Genomic DNA, 14,805 nt, shown 5'->3' with positions numbered 1-14,805 from the left:
ACACGGTGTGTCACGCCAAAAACATGATTTTGTACTCCAATACCCACTGAGAAAACATAATTTTCGGTAATTTTCGAAAATAAAAAAGCACCACTTTCAGTATATGACCGTAAAATGTAGCATGTATAAACTGTAAACAGTCACGATTGGATCTAAAGAAAAATAACCTCTGTGCAGTTTAAATAGCGGCAATCAAAAGGCAAAACGGTACATACAGATTTTTAGAAAATATATCTGGTTACATGCATGAGCTTTCACTATCGAGCCAAAAAAGCACCTGCGTGAGTCAGACTTGATGGCCACTGTCTTCCCTATTTCCTAGCACAAAGATAGATCTTTATTGAAAATAAATTGTCATGATTTTGCATGTACCCATACATCATCACCTAACCGTGTGTATGGGAAATTATCGTAAAAATTATTTTATATCCTGATCTTTACTTATGGCCCCTTGCTTAGACACAACGCGCACACATTCATACTCACACCAACACATACACTCACAACTTTTGTACATAAAGAACCACTCCTTTACAAACCGCAAGGTGTTTTATAATGCCTGTTTGTTTGATTGATCTGAAAGTAAAGAAAATTAAGAAACCAAAACAAACGTTCGAAGTAGTCCACTTTTTCTTAAACTCATTACTTCTAATATTCACTTTGGCGACATGTTTTGTATGATAAAACACAATTTTAAACACAATTTTAAAAGAGGTGAGATTTTGAATATTTTATGCACAACGTGTTCTGCATATAACATAATGTGCTCTCAAAATTAGGTCGTAAATAAGATCATCAAAGTTGATATTTCCCCGAAAGACATATTTTCCTGTAATTTTAAAATGTGGATTGAAAACTTGGATCCATTCCACAAATAATTTCCAAAAGTGTTCAGTAGCACAATAGTAACAGAATAAGTGCTTGATTTTTTTCTATTCCCTATTTATCATTATCACCTAATTTTTTTTTCTTCAAAAACTGGCTTGTGGCAATATTTCTATGTAGAAGCTTACAATTAAAGCTCACATAGCTGCCAGGACTAAGTTTCATATTACCATTTGTGTATTGTATTTTGGTTTTTATCAGATCTTTACAAATAAATTTGTTCTTTGTTCTTACTCAAAGAAATAAAGAGAAATCTACAGCCAGTAATTTAAAATTGGACACTGACCAGTTAATATCAATTTCGTGATATATTTTTATTAGAATATTTTTATTTCAAATTCGAATAGCTTTCTATTACAGCACATTGCAGTGCAGACCTGATACCGAGCAAAGTCGTTTAAAATCTGCATAAATGACTTCAAGGGTAAAGGAGAACCGTCTAATAATAAAAAAGCGTCCTCAGCATACTGCCCTAATTTGAACTCGCTATAATGGGGCGTTGCTTAATTGGAATTTCAGGAATCCCATATATATATATATATATATATATATATATATATATATATATATATATATATATATATATATATATATATATATATATGTGTGTGTGTGTGTGTGTGTGTGTGTGTGTGTGTGTGTGTGTGTGTGTGTGTGTCCTTAGGAAATAGCAGGTCGTGTCGATAAGAAACCGGAATCCTGAAATTCCAATTAATCATGTAATCATGGAGCCATTATAGCGCGTATTTTTTCAAAATGATTTTTGCGTTGATGTGTATACTGTGCAATGGTTAGACATACATAATCATTATTTTAATTAGAGCACGAACATATGCTATTTTTATTTCAGCATCTACGCAAATGAATATGGCCATCTATTGAATTTTCCATTAATTCATGACATAATCGAAAGTATTATTTCAGCCACCAGCAGTTTATTTCAGCCGCCAGCAGTTTAGTAGGCGTCGTACAGTGAGCTTCCGCTTTATTAACACGATTAACACTAAACTGTAAGATTCTGAATTGTGCTTCATTTATAGCAAACCATGTCATGTACCCTTCCTGCCATTGTTGATTTCAGATTTAGAATGAGTTATATTATCATTTCCGTTTATCTCTCTCGACTCTTCCGGATATTCGCATTAGTTTTTATTAATATTGACTAATAATACTCAATTGTTTGAAAATGACTTATACACCACATAATAAAATATATGAAAACAAAGGAAATTTAATCACTTGTAATACAAAGGAATATGCTTACAAACCTATAATCTCATAGATTTATTCATCACTCACTAACTGACATGACAATTTATCTTGATTGCATGTTAATTTACAAGTAATCATAGTTTTGCCAACCTGATCACGTCAAATTCTCTGTCTCTTTCTTTGATCACAGTGTTGGTGAAACCGTTGGTAGAAGTTTGTAACTACAGACTGCACAAAAAATACAAATAGTTAGTGTCCTAAAATAAACTCTGAAAAGCTAGCATTTGCATGGAACCACACACACACAACAGAGTTTCGCCCTAAACAAGCTATACAATCATCTAAACGCGCTTTGCGGCAGCATGCATAATTGAAACACTGTAACGTGCCAATATCAGAAACTATTACCAAAACGGACACTGCTACAACAAGAAGAAACAAATAATTGCAAGAAATAGAGTGACTTGTTCGCGTAAAGCTGCAGGCAGTAAGTTTGAAAGAAATTGTTCGACGATCACAAGCACTGATGTGCCGCTTAGAGTGTAAATTGTAAGATCAGTTCGGAGGTTCATATGTAAATGCGAAAATACCTTAAAATGTTCAACTGTATGTTGTGTAAAATACATTGATCCAAGTCACCAGGTAAAACATTTAAGATTTCAGTACAAGAAGAAAGGACGTGCAAATTAGAAACCGTGCATTTGTTTCAAAGACAAAACGACCTTCATAACTTCAAGTAAGTCGAAGAACAACAATTACTCATGTCGGACGTGATTGGAACGTCTGAGACAAAACTTCTGATGTGTCGAAATTATATGAAAGTAAATCATAATTGTGTCCATGCAATTTCTCTTAGTATTCCATCATGGAAGGCAGGAACAGTTATCCGCTTTATAGTAGCAGACAGATAGCGTATAGGTAGGGAAACAGCGTATAAATATTACTTGTTTGTAGCCTGTATTCTTGACTATTCTTGACTATTTTAGCAAATAAGTAAAGACTACAATCCAATGTTTGAATTTTACGCCACTAGGAAGTAACATTGAGATGAAACACTAATAATGATAGTAAATCAGTACAGATTACGAGCATCCAGCGAAAACTGGGAAAGAATTAACAAATAAATGACGCAAATATTGTCATGCAACCCTTCGCAGAGCTGAAACCCATTGCCTCTACACAAGCTAATTACAAATGACGTTAAAATTCCTTTCTCTGTACGCCTTAAACAAGAACAGAGAGAAATAAAGAGGTGGCAGGGCATATCTAGCAAACTTTTAAAGTTTACTTTACATGGTGAAAATATACATGTAAAATAAGAATTTAAATCAGCTAAACTTTCAGCCTAGAAGCAGTTACCTATCCCAAACAGAAGAAAGCCCTTTAACCTAAATTCGCCAATGTAAATTAATTTATGCTTTTAAAGACAAATAGTCCAAACCTAAACACAATGAGTAAAACCTGCAACCATAAAATCAATAGTTGACGAAGATATTGTCAAAAAATATAGACAATAAATGTTTAATCAAATGTCATAAAGCATGCGAAATAGTTACAGATAATCAAGCAACGTTTGTAGACTGCTAATTCCGTTACGGATTAGAGTTGCATCAAAGCGCAACATTCTGGAATATAATTCAATCTCATCGTTCTAGCATATTTTTTAAACCTCATCTATTTTTTATTAAATAATAGCTAACAGTTTGATGACTTGGCTATTGTAAAAATGTGCTTCTAAAACATAAACAAACACTGGCCTTTTACAACCACAATTTGTTTTGTATGGCGCTTAGAGGATTCATTATGATATGGCTATATTAAATAGCAATTGTATGAGGTATTAGTAAAACGAACATATGAGAACCTGTACTAGATACATTTAAAATACAAAAAGCATAATAGTATCATTTTATATTACAGAAACTCGTAACAGGATGCTAGGCATCTAGTAAAATAATTTAAGTCAAGAAAGATAACAAGGTTCGGCAGTTTTGAAGTTGACTCTTCATTTTTTTAAACAATTTATGATTATTCTTCTAGAATGGGCAAAGGACACTATTTGCAATAGCATTTTAAAGGATATAATTTGTAATAGAATTAAAAAGGGTACTATTTGCAATAGCATTTAAAATGGTATTATTTACAACGGATTTAAAAGTTTGATATTTTTAATAGCATTTAAAAGGTACTATTTGTAATGCTATTTAAAAGGGGACTATTCGCATTAGCATTTGGAGGGGTACTATTTGCAATGACATTTAAAAGGGGATTATTTGCAGTAATATTTAAAAGGATACTATTTACAATAGCATTTAAAATGGTTCTTTTCACAATGCCATTTAAAATGATAAAATTTGTAATTGCATTTTCAAGGGTACTAGTCGCAATAGCCATTAAGAGGATATTATTTCTAGCATCATATAAAAGGGCACATTTTGCATTAGCATTTCAAGGGGTATTATTTGCAATAACATTTAAAAGAGGACAATTTGAAATATCGTTTAAAAGAGTATTTTATTTGCAATATCGTTTAAAAGGGTATTATTTGCAATACTGCTGTCGGCTTAAAGAAACGTATCAGTGGCTCAAACATGTAATTCAAAGTGTCCTTATTGCAAACAATTACTGAAACCAACGAAGACTACAATATGAAAAGGGACTGGTGAAAGAAGGAAGAAGACTAATAGGATGGGATGGATGGGCGTTTGTGGAAAAATCGTAACATTATTTGCAATAGCATCAAACAAACCTTTAATTTGGAATGTGAAAAGGGTTTTCTAGGGCTGGCTGGCATTTTAAGAAAAGATATTGAACTTTATAGTCTGCATGGTGAGAAATGGGTAAAGCTTACAAACCATCTTAAGAATATAGATGTAAGAAACTTTTTATGTGGACAGTATTGTTAAAGCAATTGTGAAACATAGCATAGATCCGCTACAATGGCCATGGTCGCCAAACACATAGGTGAAAATAATAGATCAGTCAGAAAAAGGACCTTTTTATTTTAGAAAACATATGAAGAATTGTAATTTCAAATATCATTTAAGGCTCTATTGCCGTCTGTCCCTGTGTATGAGGGCGAAACATACAAGGTTTAACTTGTGGTCAGCAGTGAATAAGCTTTTCTTCACTTTGTATAGCTTGTAAAAATGTTGCCGTTCCGCTTGCTTTTACATAAATGGCATATGTCAGAACAAATGGATATATATCTTATTGTCGAGACCTCAATGTTTGGGGATTGTGAATTGTATAACTTTTGTTTCTTCCCATCGGCACTTAAATGGAAAGGTCGTTTGATGAATACTCTCCTTGTCTCCGTATTTGTATTGGTCATATTTGTCGCCATTGACCTCGTACTTGTTATCTTCCATTTGAAGGACGCCAATGGGTATGTATTGAAACGATGTTCATTAAAAAGAAAACGATATTTTATAGGAAAATGATGTCACACAATTAGATTTACATGCATTATTATTTTACTTTCGACTAGGAACTCGTTACATTTCTGCTGTACAAATTACTTCATGAACTCGTAACGGATGTTGAGATGAGTGTGTTTGATTATTTATTTTTATTATTTTCTTTTGCTTGTTTTCTGAGATTTTTTCAATCCATCTATGTCACACTTTTAACCTTTAAGGAAACGTCTTGCGTAAGAGTCAGTATTAAATAACTACGTTGAACTGATTGAAATAACAGCTGGACGAGTGATTTGAAACTTCTTTATAGCATTTGAGTAAACATAAAATTACTGGCTACATACATTTTCTTTCCACAACTATATTAAAGGTAAACACATGTTCACATAAGCAATTGTACTGACAAAACGCAATTTGTTTTGTAATGAATGTAATTTGGAAATCTTTTCAAATGCATTATTTTTTACAGGGAAGTTTCCAGACGTATCAAAAACATGCAAGCTTAGAAGCTGCAATCAACAATTTGCAACACAAGACACGTTTTGCCATATGTAAGCTTATTCTTTTAAAGAAAAAGAAATTTGATGTTGTTCGTTGTAAATAGCACACCTCAGTCCTCAAGTTACTGCAATGCAATGAAACATAATAGTAGGTTATCTACATAATAAATCAAATAAACTACCTATTTATGAAATGAAGTATCGTAGCAAATTGACATCACGACAAACGAGAGTTAGTTGTGCATAAGGACCCGTTATAAAAAAAATGTTGTAACCGTGATCTTACCGGTTGAATTTCAACTTACTGACCCAATATAGGCAAGCATGTACATACAGCCAAAATAGATAAACATGCTACATGGTGTATACAAAATAATTTCGAAAGATAATCTATGTAATATTTTGTTTATTTATGTTGTCCTTATAAGCATTGACTTTGACTATTATGTCTCTTACGAAATATAATCAGCTTTAACTGATGCCAGAAAGGGAAGTGGATGACAAATCGTACATTTATTTTCAATGTCAATAATACGAAAATCAATGGATTTTGGGTGGTAGAGTAGGGCTAGAAGCTCAGCAGAGACTGAACCGTATTAAAAAGAGTTTATATTGAATTCGAATGATCGTCAAGACATGAACTGTGAAAGCAAAGTCTTTTTTCGGTTTTAGTGACCTTCCTCTTTAAGCTTCTTAGTCGGGCAGCAAGAAACACGCTAAGATTCTCTTTCGCAAATGAAATATGAAGTGACAGTGACCAAGATACTGACTCGAAAATGAATATGGTTATTTGCAATATGAAATCCGTTTAAAAGTGCTGTGTGGAAAACGAACAAACTTCTGCCTGCCTGATCGTCCTTCTGCAATTGCGTTGGACGCGTATCAACAAAACAAATGATACATATGGTTTAGCTTCAAAAACTGATCTATGAAAGCATTAAATTAGTATCCGTCTCGATGTTATTTTGCACTTCCCGACAACACATTAAAAAGGAACAGAACAATGCAAGGAAGGAAATATTTGAAACAGCTGATTTAAATATTAATTCTGATAAATAGGTGCCGCACACACACACAAACACACACACACACACACACACACACACACATATATATATATATATATATATATATATATATATATATATATATATATATATATACGATTTTGATGTGCAAACATTATTTGTTTGCTTCTCTTTTTCAATCCTTTATACGAAAACGTGATTGCATCATATTCTTAAGAAAGGTTCAAGAAACGTTTTTGATGTTTAATTATATTTCCTTTTACAGCATTTCTATAAGATGTCAGTCTCCAGGAATGTCATGGACCCGATTTAAAGCGATCTTTTCCCGATATGGACTATGTGCTCCTGGGCTACAACATCCTTAAGGGTTACCCGGTAGCGATCGGGTATGATCCCGGATTTACATACCCAATATTCCGTGCCGACTATACTAATAACAATGAGACTGCCGATTGTCAGTACAGTGTCCCCAAAGGTCTAGTTCTTATCCCCGATGTTTCCTGTATTACTTCATTCTTCTCCAAAGTAGTCCAAACCCAGTATGAACTACAGCAATCACTCTCAGCCTCGGCTCACGTAGGAGGCGGTGGCTGGGGTGTCAGCTTCACTACGAGTGCTGAATATAAGGAAACGTCGTCCACTGTGGCCAGTGGACAATGGATCATGATATACTCAAGTGCAAAATGTAATTATTACTATTGTAAACTTGAGAAGAGTACACCACCGCCTTTCCATCCAGTTTTCTTGAACTGGGTTCACAAACTGAACAGACCAATTTCAAATAGCTATGAAGAAGATCAAGATACATATATGGCATTTTTTGATCATTATGGGACACATTTTGTCAACGAGGCTATATTTGGTGCTTCTTTTACTTATGAACACAAAATGTCGTCATCCAGCTACTCTAAAATGCAAGAAAAAGGAATAAATGTAGCTGTGTCGACCTGTTACTCTGGCTTATTCAGCGTCGGTGGAAGATTTAATTTAGATTCTTCGCAAAGAGAACAAGCATCAATATTTCAGAGCGAGGTACAGACGAGCACTGTAACGATTGGTGCCCCTTCGCCAGCCAACGGCGATACCATGACGTGGGCATCAACGGTGAAGGAAACTCCAGTTCCAACTAAATATTCACTGACTTCCATAGAAGAACTATTCAGCTCTGAGTATATGGAATATTTGGGTGCCCGACATGATAATATCAGAAAGAAAATAGCAAGCTACAAAACAATATACTGTAGTATTCTTCCAAAAGAAGGATTGGTCGACACTTGCCTAGATCTGAAGGATTAATATTGAAAGAAACCGCCTTGAGTGGAACAAAAAATGTGGAGGAATTTGACCGTTCCCGTTGCATCAAGGCCTGGTTGAAGCGGCATACTTGTGTGGCATTTAGCTTTTGTAGAGAATGTACAAGAAACGACTACAACTATAATTCATTTCAGATGTATGGTGAAACGATTTACATCAATGGTAATAAGACACCGGGCATGCAAACAACAGTTATAATACCGAAAATAAATGAACAGTTAAAATTTAGTGACACTGCAATTGTTGGAAGAGAACGTATTGCAAATCAAGCAATGAATGTCCGAACAAAGAATGTCCAGGATTGTCTGAAGAGATGTTTAGATGATGCACATTTGTAGCGTTTACGTTCTGCGAGTGTCCGAAGAAAGCAACCAATTGTAACCAGTACAGCGAGGAAGGGATTAGCCAGCTTGAGACAGAAAGAGGATCTGACACATATTTTATATCAAACTTCGATACCTGCTTCTGACAATGGTATATCAGGTGATGTGATAAGAGCAAACACACAGAGAAAGTAGACATTTGCTTTTAATTACACTATCAAGATTTATGTACAATAAGCAATAATCACATCGGACAAATTTATATAACTTTCAGAGCTGTGTTTGTGTATTATAGAATTTTGCACAAATAAATCCGCGACCGTAAATGCAATCAAATGATATACATATTGAAAGTGCTGTGCTCTAAAACTGCAGTTTTATATGTTTATTTCAAAGTTTATTGACCTGACGAAAGATAAACTGATTGCATGAAATGTTACCTCGGAATATTTCATATGATTATCCTTCCAATGTTTCAAGTATAACTATAAGTTCTTAATTTTGCAACAGATTCAACGTTCTGTTGAATTTTTTTATATTATTGTAGCCATTAACATTTTGTTATGGCGAATAATTTGCAATATTCTAGCTCACTAGCGCCATCTCTCAAGTAGGGAGAGGCATGACAACATCATGGTAACAATCTTGTTACAGTTCCTAAACACCCGTGACCAGTTGTGGTGCCACTCCCACAATCGTGGAATGCTGATCTTTTCCAACAGAATCGACAAATATCATTGGTTAATTCTTAGTACGAAAAGGGCCGAACGATGTCCTTGTGAAGATTGTTTCTGAGCACAGCTGCGGTAACTCTGTTTCCTCTGTGTAATATACACAAATCCATACAAAGTACAGAATAACCAGTGCCTCTTTCTCTCTCTCTCTCTCTTTCTCTCTCTCTCTCTCTCATTAATATGCTATTCTAACTCAGACACGATTTAAATTAGTGCAGAGTGAACCTGAAATTGTATATCTTTTTCTTCTTCATTTCAGCTTGCATATGTACACCCAATTTTTCTGACACTGATATGGTAATTCAGACCATCAAATCTGTATTGATACTGATGGATGATTTGTAGATCTGATGGCACCTATTCATAAAACAGAGGAATCGTTTGCAGATAAACATGCCCGTAACATATCCGTATACAGTTTAGACATGTACCGGTATTTCATTCGAGTCTTGAGGTACCGTCGGTTAAAGACTTCTTTTGGTAGTATGAACATATTATTTCCGGATCAAATCCTATGTTTGACGACTTGTACATATATATTAAATAGCACAATCATATGCACTGTGGACATTTTGAATTTCCAGCTAGATATGGCTGTTACTCTATAATGGTAAGTGTCTTTACTGTATCCTGGAAAGATTTGCATGCAGCAAACGTGCACATTTTAATGAACAGGTGACATCAAACCCACAAATCGTCCATCATTATCAACCCAGATTAGGTGGTCTTATGTTCATAATAATCTAGCACGAGTCGACGCGTACCTAGACAGAATATAGAAACATGTAACATCTCTTCACTCGTGAAACGATGAATACTTTGTATATTGATCCGAAGTGAACTAGGTACTGTAGATGACAACTGAAATGGTAATTTTTACTACCAAGCAACGTCACCGAATTGTTTAATCTAGAAATCGTATGGTTGGTTGACTGATTAAGAGGAAGATGAAGTACACGGTTTCTCATGGAGGTTGAACAGTGGTCTATTCATGCTTCAAACCATGTTAAGCTTACCCTGTCAAGATTCCATGCTTGAATCATATATTCGGGCTTTGTTTACAATAAATTCATAAGTTGGATGCAAACAAGATGATTTTAGATATCCATAGAATAACTAAGTTAATTAGTTGTACTAAATTAGAAAGTGTTGTCTATAAGAAAAACAAGAATAGAAATATGATGATATCTAAACAAGCTTAAGTATGGAAAGAAACGTAATATAATCTTAAAATTTGATATTTCCTGACTGTGGAAGTGTATCCTTGTGCGTTCTCATGTTTGTGATTTCCGAATGTGATACCACTTCTACATTACGGTTTCCACCTTAATCGAGGGATCTTGATATAAACGTTACTCTAGAGAACTTGATTTGAGGGTTTCGTTAGCTGTGAACACATTGTAGAGCTTATATGGTTCTTGAGAGTGGGAAATTCAGAGCATGGAAATAAAGATGTTATTCAACGGCAAAATCAAAGAAACATTTATTGCAAATAATGTATGCAAACAAGAAACTCTCGTGAGACACATTACAATCGGTTACATTATGTATGTAGTAGCGTAGTATAATCCCTCAGTATACTAGCGGTTATATGATATCAACTAAAGGTAAATTTCGAAAAATGTAAAATTGAAACGCACAATATTTAGGAAAACAAATACTCACAAATAAATAAAAGCATAAAATATAACAAGGTAAAATGTAAATTTTAAAGATGTTAAAATTCTGTAAAATGTATATCATACAAGAGATAACACTTGTACAGATTTTCTAAAACCAAGAATATCATTGCAAAGGGAAGGGTGGCAAGGTTCAAATGAACACAATATAGTATGAATCAAAGAATTTTACATGTATCCATAAGGTGAACACATGTCGATATCTCGAATGTGAGTTTGTTGGTTAGAAAGCCAAACTGATGATATGGGACAATATTGTGCTACCAGAGCGTCATTAGACAGATTCAACTGATTGATGATAATAATAATAATAATAATAATAATAATAATAATAATAATAATAATAATAATAAATCTGTGTCACTAGAGGAATGCGAGGATGGACAAACTGACGCACAGTGTGTTAAACTGAACTTTTGGACATTTTGTTTAATCCAAATTCGCATCTGCTGTATCCAATAATCCTCTCTATAGAAAGATCAATTGCCTGTTAGTGTTTGTTTTCAGAAAGGACCTGACAATCATGTCAACTTAGCCGAGTATTTTGTCTACTGTCCGTCTGTCTGTTCGGTCTGAACATTAGCAAAAGTGCTCATATTCATTTAATAGCTGTAAGAGTTTATTCATTTTCTATTTCTTTTATATCAGTTTCCTGCTCCCGATTATGATCGAATTTAAAAGTTTGGTTAAAACAAAGTCACTTCAATCATATTACATTTCATCGGTTACACCCTCACTATGTGGAATAGATAAAACTAAATGGATTGAACAATTAACTGTGATATCTCTATCAAAATGGTACTTTAATTTATTTATTTGACAACGTTGTTTTTGTTTCAGCCTTAGAAGATTGTTCATGACATAGTTTCAGTCATTTACGTTCTTGTTAATTGTAAAAGGGCCATAACACTTAGCCCGAAGATGATTTTGAAGCATGGTCAAGAGAGACAAACCATGATCACGAGCCTGATAATTTAGAGGGAACTTACAGTATTGTGAATTAAATAGCTAATAGTTCTAAAGATGTTTTCACAAGTCCAAAATTATAGTGCTTTGAATCAACTCAAGTATTAAATATGTTGATGTCCCAAATAATCTCGGATGAACTGATGTACCAGCAGTCTTCATGTATCACACTGATATAGTCCAGACTGTCTTTGAATGAAATCACGATGGTCCCAAAATAATAATCTAGTGGAAAGAGATGTGTGCATTGCTGTTAAGTAAAGTTGTCTTGGAATTATGTAACATCGTGGATCTACGTAAACACCCAACGGCTCTGTTCATCGTTACCTTAATCTCACAGTCACAGTTAATTATTGCAAAATTATTGTGTGTGATTTGTACATGCTTTGTATGTTTTCCACATTTATAAGTAAACGTTTTTTATTCTCTTTTATCTTGTATGTAATCTTATGAAATATGTTTGTTTGTAATCTTTTCATAAGTGATATTATGTTTGTTTGTAAATTTGTAAATGTTAACACTAGTACCTTTCTGAGGGCTAATAACATTGTTGTTTTGGCGTAAGCATCATTACTCATTTCCTTGGCTTAGATATTTAGGCGTTCGTCAGTGATAAGTGGGTGGTAGTCAGTCAAACGGAGAATTGGTTACTAGGTTATGTGTGCGAATATTCTGACTCTTCAGGGTTATAATATGCTGAGTATGTGTAAATACCCTTACATTTTGTGTTGACTAGTAGCTGTAGGTTTATGTAAGCAGATATGTGGGTGCTAGTAATTTTAAAACCTTGTATTGACTAGTAGGCTTGGGTGTCGGTCGGTCAAACGGCCTCAATAATATGCTTGTTTATGTCATGCTACTCCTAATATTTTCTCTGGTTAGTAGGTGTACGTATTGGTCAAAAGATTAGCTGGTGCCAATCAGTCAAAACAAAGTATTGGTTATTTTAGGTGCTTATCTTTGTAACATTTTGGTGGGAATAATGGCCCATCATATAAATTCTACGGAGTTTGTTAACATTATTTCTTCCTTTGAGCCCATGCCGGCCCATAACGTTAAACACATCGAGCCGAAACTGAGGCGTAATGTTAAATTCCTCTTAACCATATAATAGAATATTTTAACTTTACTGACACCTTTCCTTAGTATTTAGGTGGCTGGGTGAAAAGATGTAAACTCTCTCTCTCTCTCTCTCTCTCTCTCTCTCTTTCTCTCTCTCTCTCTCTCATCACGTCATGATAAGTATAGCCATTTGAAGAAACAAATAGAACGAAGTAAATCACTATCCGTTGAGTTGGTAGGAAAATACGGTGACTGGAGCAAACACGTGTACAAGAGACTTCATCCAAACATTGTTTCATCGAATTTCTTTGATAAGTAGAAAATGAAAATCTAAAATTCATAAACTTTTGGAGAGAGCATTTCTATTATTGTTGTAGCGGGGTTTTCTGTTGGGCTGATAAAGAAGTTTAGGTCTTCGTAATTTTATTTAAAGACTTGTTTTTCATTTATTGTATTCTTTTCTTGAAAATACGTTTTACCACACGAAGACGGTAACTCAGTTTCGTCACCTTATAGGTATTGTTTTACGAACAGAAGTTAAGAATAGGAACGTGTGTAAAAGTTTCATTCTCAGTGAGGTAACATCCTGCTTCATGATCATAATAGTCAGCATCCGGATTGTTGTTGTCCTGCTCTCGATTTACCGTACATTGTCAGATTACAACACCCACTTAATGACTGAATACAATATATTCAAACTGAAAACAAGATTGACATCCTCATTGTTTGACTTGATATAATAAGCTGTAGGTCTGTACGGGTCATGTGTAATTTGAAACAAGTGTCTCCTAAAATATTTCTTTTCTAAAAGCATGTGCGAATACCAATTTCTCTTACAACAGGAAGAGCAGCTTTATAATTTAAAATCAGAGGAAAATAAAAAAATGTTGATTACTGCAAAGTCGCTCGTTGAATGAACACAAATGTGGTTAAGACAAAGAGAAAATACGGTACAAGAAGGTTCTTATTTACCGTGATACAATGTGACAGCGAAGCAAAGTTAGTAAAATCATATTCTCAATCTACTTGCTTCTAAGATGTGTTGATATTTTACGCATTGCTTGGATGTTTGACATGAAATTGCCAGCAGCAACATTTCTATGCACAATATAACGTAGCTTGCATCACTTAAGAATGCTTTGTCAGTCATTGGCAGTGACTATGCAGCATCGTGCAAATATGTAAAAACCGTGCTTAATGCTGCAAATGATCCAAGATAACGTTAAATTTATCTGCTATCATTACAATATAGCTGCTTAAATATTTAAAATCCATTAGGTACTTTAGGTCGTTGATGGGTAAGTCATTTATTTAAAATGATCAAACTTGGCTATTCATCGAATTGACAGGATATCTATAGAATGAATCACCATTGTCAGCTTTACTATATCCATGTCAAGAATAGTTCTTAATGAGTATTTTAGAAGTCGATTAAAAGCCGATCCTGAATCATAACCTGAATCAGCACACAATAATGTAACCTCTTTGTAACCAATTTAACAATGAGTTCGATAGATAATTAGCTGTAATTTAAAACAGGTTCAAGCCTGTGTGGTTTGAATTGTTTAGGCTGCAAGAAAATTTGGAATCAAAACTCTCACTAAAGGTTAAAATATATCACCGATTCAATCTAAGATGTTGTAAAAGTGAACCTGTCTAATTGGTTGAAAAACGTTATAATGG

At 34.1% G+C, this 14,805-nt stretch overlaps 1 pseudogene; it reads left to right on the top strand.

Moving 5' to 3' along the window:
• Nucleotides 1-2,858: 2,858 nt before the first annotated feature.
• On the top strand, nucleotides 2,859-8,827 carry LOC149783670 (perforin-like protein 1; annotated as a pseudogene).
• The last annotated feature ends 5,978 nt before the right edge of the window (nucleotides 8,828-14,805 follow it).

The sequence above is a fragment of the Sinohyriopsis cumingii genome, chromosome 14, assembly GCF_028554795.1.
Source record: "Sinohyriopsis cumingii isolate HCF-2022 chromosome 14, ASM2855479v2, whole genome shotgun sequence".
NCBI lineage: Eukaryota > Metazoa > Mollusca > Bivalvia > Unionida > Unionidae > Sinohyriopsis > Sinohyriopsis cumingii.
This window is presented reverse-complemented; position numbering and strand designations above follow the sequence as displayed.